The sequence below is a fragment of the Dasypus novemcinctus genome, chromosome 7 (genome assembly GCF_030445035.2).
Source record: "Dasypus novemcinctus isolate mDasNov1 chromosome 7, mDasNov1.1.hap2, whole genome shotgun sequence".
NCBI lineage: Eukaryota > Metazoa > Chordata > Mammalia > Cingulata > Dasypodidae > Dasypus > Dasypus novemcinctus.
Genome location: NC_080679.1, coordinates 89359195 through 89365236, shown reverse-complemented (window position 1 = coordinate 89365236; position 6042 = coordinate 89359195).

The window sequence follows — 6042 nt, the reverse complement described above, 5'->3', positions numbered from 1 at the left end:
CCTTTCCAATGAGATTGCCCACACCTGTGCACCTTCTACAGCAACGTGCTAGAACCAGAACTGTCCCAAGTCAACAATTGTGAGGTTGACATCACAATGCCCATTTATTGCAATTAGAAATTTAGGATAAGAATACTCAGCACCTTCTCTCAAGCCACATGGGAAATTTAATCGCAATCATAAGCTATTTCCTTTATCATGTAACCACTCTTCTTGGAGCCTGATATATAAAATCTCGGAGATCAACTATTCTTTCCATCTTCAGCTGACCTACACTCAGGACCTAAATCCTAACCAAAGATTTTTGTTGAGTTTGGAAATGGCACAAGGGAATTGTGCTTATAGCACAAGGTGAGATTGGTGTAATAATGTATCCATCTCACCACAGGGATATCCCTGGAACCCTAAAATCCTTTGGCCACACCCCTCTGACTGTGTCTCTACAGGTACATTGCCTTTGGAACTGAAGTATATTCTTTCCCTCCAAACTGCTAATGAAGTCTGTCACTGGGACTACCTCTCCAGAAGACTGATCTCCCTCCATTATGCATTCCCCAGTACCTTCCTGCATTCCTTCCGCAGATGTGTTAATCAAAGTACTATCTAGACGGGTGGCCCGGGAAGCTATTACTTATTTTCTGTCTTTTAGATGACTTGATATTTATGTTCCTTTCCATTCTGCTTAGATTTCAGTGTTAAACTCTGAGGAAAATTCTCATTTCCATGTACTTCGTACAGTATGCCCTCTAGCACTATTGGTTGAAGAAGCTTTAGCCTTAACTGCCCTGCTGTACCCACCAAGCCCTCTGTAAAACATACTGCTCTTGTGAGGCCAGGCTGTGGCTCTCACTGGTTCCCTCATATGTATAAGGCAAGCTGGTTGTGTTTGTTCCCAAATCCCTTGATGCCAATTGTATTAGTTTTTTCAATTTTATAGTTTAATAAAATCGCAGAAACATAAAATATGAGTATGATTAAAGAGTTATAAGAAAATGAAACTAAAAGTCTTATAAAGACTCATTAAAGGCAAGTAGCTAAAAATACTTTTATCAAGCAAGACAATTATAAATATTGGGGAAAATTATAAAAGTTTAGGGTTTTGCACTCAGATTGGTTCACAGCTTTCAATCTTCATTCCACTAAAGACCTTGACACTGGCAAAACCTTATAGATATGCTCTATGCACAAGACCAACAGGAAACACTTTTAAAATGAAAGACACTGTCCCTATGGCCAAAAATTTTGTGGATAAATATATATCTGTGTGTACTAATCTAAAATAAGATGTTTAAGCTAAGAAATGTATCAATTTTTATGATTCCTTTTATCAACTGAGATTTTTGATTTTCTGATTACTGGTCCAGGTGAATCATGAGAGTGCTTCCAATGCAGTCTATCTAGTAATAATAATAATATGACAATTATGGTGGCTACCATCCATGAAACTGCATTTTTAAACAAATATTTTTTAAAAAAATATTAGTTTGTTATTTAAGTGTAATAGTGAATTTACTTATCCATGTGCAATTACAGATTATCTTTCAAATCAAACTGTAAACATGTAGGCCTTCTTGCTTAATATTTATCTTTTGCCCCTAACCTACTCTTGAGAAGTATGTTACAGTAACACCAAGGAGTTTCTACTGTACCAGTTTCACCAAGCTCTAATCCTTCCCTGTGTCCAAGAGGCACTGCTTCATTCAGATAAGCCCTTTGTTAGAAAGTATGGGGAGAGACTGGTTTTTTTTCCCAGCTTTAGGTGTCATCTGAATAAAACAGATGAAGGAAAACAATTCCTTGTCTGATCAGAGGAGCCCTTGTTTAAGGACTTCAAGTGCCTATGGCTTAGGTAAACATTACAGTTAGTAAGGCATGTTCAGTCTTGACTAGAACAAGTTTCTTATTAGCCTCCACAGAGCTGTGTTTTGAATAGGGAACCTCCAAAGCTGGTGGTGAAACACTGAAACCCCACGCTTTCCCTACTTTCCGTGAGCTTTGCCTTGTTCTGCCTTCTGGTTCTGTTACCTGCCCTTCTCCCCAAACAAAGTCTACAGGGGCAGGAGCCCTGCTGATTCACAGGCATTTCCATTTCCTATGAAGCTCTACCTTCTGAGAAAATAAAGAGAAATTTAAATAACTTCCTTATCCTAACCTTATAAAGTGGGACTCAGGGAGCTCAAGTTAATTCACAAACCACAGTGTGGAAACACTGTTAAATCACAATCTCCATGTTGGGGGAGGGAAAGGGAAAACAAAAATAGTCCATTAATAATTTTCTATATTAGAGTCAAAATACATTTATTTGGAAAATATCCAGGGAAATATACAATGCTTGAGTCTAATGTAAATGAGAAAGACTTAATGGGAGAAATAGAAAAGGACAATTTATATTGTTTTTTAAAAAAAATCAATCTCCATTAATAAGTAGAAGCACAGGAAACAAATAAAAATAGCATAGATCAGGATAATGTCTTTTATTAAGGCAAAAAAGATATGGTGTTGCTGCTCATAATTATAAGAAACAAGGTGATAGTATTTTAAATGAGTTAACTTTGGTCCATCATGCTCACTTCGTGGTGTGAAGAAAGCAGCACTTGAATGATTTTTTCCCCCTTAATTTGTTCTAAATTACAGCAAAGTGCTCTGTAAGAAGTAAGTGCTTGTGTTAATTAACTCTGAGTAAAGAAGGTCATAGGGCTCATTTTGTGGTTTTAGTTATAGATTTTCTTCCTCAATTAGGATTCTTCATTAGGCATTATAAGTACCTTAGGATCTTCACTTTTTTTAATCTAGCATTTCACATTTATGCACATTTCTTGATTCTTCTCTAAAAAATTAAAATACAACAATAATGGCATTTACTTATGAAATGAAACGTATGGTACCACACATTGTACTTACAGCTAAATTTTTAAACTGCATAAGCTACTGTACTTCAAATTTTACAACATAAAGAATTAACAAATCTGATTTTTCATTTTATATTGCATTGTAAATATTGGAGATAAATCTCTTAATGCAGGAAATTAATGGAATAATCCAAGATACCAAAAGTTTCACATGGCTTTAGACAAAACTAGATAATTACTTCTAAAGTACATATACTTTTTAAGTATTTTTTCTAATGTTCAATTATAAAAGCTTTATTTTTAAAATTTAAGACTTTTCATGCCTAAGAATTTTGAAAGCCATAATAATTTTGAGAGGCATGTTAATGAAACATGATATAAGATAGATTTTAAACTGAAATCTTTGCAAAGTTCAATATTTGAACGCCATGATATAATCAACAATGCATATTTATTTGCATCTTCCAATCCATAGCAGTAAAAACTAGAAAACAATATAAACAAGTTGGCTTTCAGTGGATTTAGCCAAAGTTTAATGGTCATTTTATTACTTATGTCATTTCTGTGAATGTGTTTTATCTAGGGATTCCTAAGTAAGGTGTAAATAAATTTGGCCCATCTTTTGTTCATTGATGGCCCATATTTTCATTGTTAGCCCAAGACCAAAATCCTGTTTTCTAACTCAAAATATACCAGAGGTAGCAGTTTTATGTAAAATTTCCTATTATTTAAGAATCATCACTTATCTATTAAGCCTCTTTTTCTACCTCTGATAGAATTAATCACGACCATTTTACCTTGGTTTTCCAGGGCTGCTATAACAAACACCACAGACTGGTTGACTTAAACAACAGAAATTATTGTCTCAGAGTTTTGAAGGCTACTAGTCCAAAATCAAGGTATTGGTGAGATCATGCTTTCTCTGAAGTTCATGTTCTGGTAGTGGCCTGCTGGCAATCCATAACTCAGGCTCCAACTTTGTCTTATCTGACATCTTCTGGTTCCCTGCTCCTGTGTCCAAATTGCCTCCACTTCTCAGGTCTGTAGTCATATTGGGTTACAGCCCACCCTGAATCAGTATGGCTTCCTCTTAGCTGATAACGTTCTCAAACATCTATTTACAAGTGAGTTCACGTCCAGAGGACCTGGGGCTAGGACTTGAACATGTCATTGTGGGGGACAGGATTCAATCCATAACACCCTTTATTCTAATTCTGTTCCTCCTGCTATTATATGTATAACACTGTACTGCACTTAATATGTACAAGTCCTTCTCCCCTCCAGATTGCGTTTTATGAGGCAGAGGTGGGCTTTTAATCATATTTCCATCCTCAGAGCCTATGACACTCATAGGGTCTCAAAAAGAATTTACTTACCAGAATTGCTTATCCATACACTTGAGCTAATGCTTGTCAAGACATGTCAAAGTATGTACACTTCCATCTCTTTAAATCAGAGATCGGCAAACATTTTCAGGGAAGGGCCAGGGAGTAAATATTTTAGGCTTTGTGGGCCATACAGTCTCTGTCATAACTTCTCAACTCTGCCATGGTAGCATGAAAGCAGATGTAGACAATGTGTAAAATACGTAAATGAATGAAAGTGGCTGTATCTCAAAATCTTCATTTATAAAAACAGGCAGGAGTCTGGATTTGGCCCATGGGTCATAGTTTGCCAATCCTTGCTCTAAATCATTATTCTGAGGGGCGGGGAAAGAAAGAATAAAGATTCCAACCATTTTTAGCAATAATCACTACAGTCAAAGTTTTTTTTATAAATGTTGACAATAAGAATTATGCTAGATATAATGTTTTAAAGTATCTACCGGGAAGCGGACTTGGCCCAATGGATAGGGCGTCTGTCTACCACATGGGAGGTCCGCGGTTCAAACCCTGGGCCTCCTTGACCCGTGTGGAGCTGGCCCACGTGCAGTGCTGATGCGTGCAAGGAGTGCCCTGCCACGCAGGGGTGTCCCCGTGTAGGGGAGCCCCACGTGCAAGGAGTGCGCCCTGTAAGGAGAGCTGCCCCCAGGAAAGAAAGTGCAGCCTGCCCAGGAATTGCACTGCACACATGGAGAGCTGACACAAGATGATGCAACAAAAAGAAACAGATTCCCATGCCTCTGACAACAACAGAAGCGGACAAAGAAGAACATGCAGGAAATGGACACAGAGAACAGACAATGGGGGGCAGGGTTGGGGAAGGGGAGAGAAATAAATAAAATGAATCTTAAAAAAAAAAGTATCTACCAATTTTTGTTTATTTTCTCCCTTTATACTCTGTCTACCATTAAGACTAAGCCATGAGGGCAGGGGATACTTCCTCTAGTAAGAATTACTGGAAGTACAGACAAGACAGGGAGGAGGTATTAAGGAAGAGAATGGAGGAAAGAAAACAGAAATATATGTGAATACAGAAGTAAATACAGCAAGACATGTAAGTATCTAGGCCCAAATCCAGTAGGGTGGGTGTTAGGAAGGTTTAAGAAAAGCTGGTTTTTGCCCTGCCTTTCATTTGGGAGAAGAGAGAAAGAAAATTTTAGCGCTGTGGCCCTCAAACTTTTTTGCTCATATATTCCCTAGAAATTTTTGAAAAACTATACATCCCTTTACACATAAGTTGACATCTAAAGTTACTGACAACTAGGCTATAATTTACAACAGATAAATATTGACATTTCATTTCATTCTTTTAATATGTCCATTGGAATCTAACACAACAGAATTTTGAAATCATTTTAGAGGTATGGAAAAATTGCCAATATAGTACAGAGAATTTCCATACATGCTTCATATTTCACCCAGCTTCCTCTAATGGTACACCTCATAAAACCACCATCAAATCTAAGTACAATCATTCAAACTAAGAAAGAAATACAATTAAACTGCAGACGTTATGTGGACTTCACAGTTGTTGTTTTTTTGTTGTCATTGTTTTTCCATATTGTCCTTTTTTTCTGATTCAGGACACAATCCAAAATATCACGTTGCATTTAGTTGTCATGTCTCTTTAGTCTTCTCCAATTCTGGGTCAGTCCCTTTATTTTTTCTTGTTTTTCATGGTGTGGACATTTTTGAAGAATACTGGCAAATTATTTTGTGGAATGTCTCTGATGTTTTTTCATGACTGGATTGAGACTATGTATTATTGGGAGGGATACCAAAAAAGTCATGTACCCTCTCAGGGCATCATA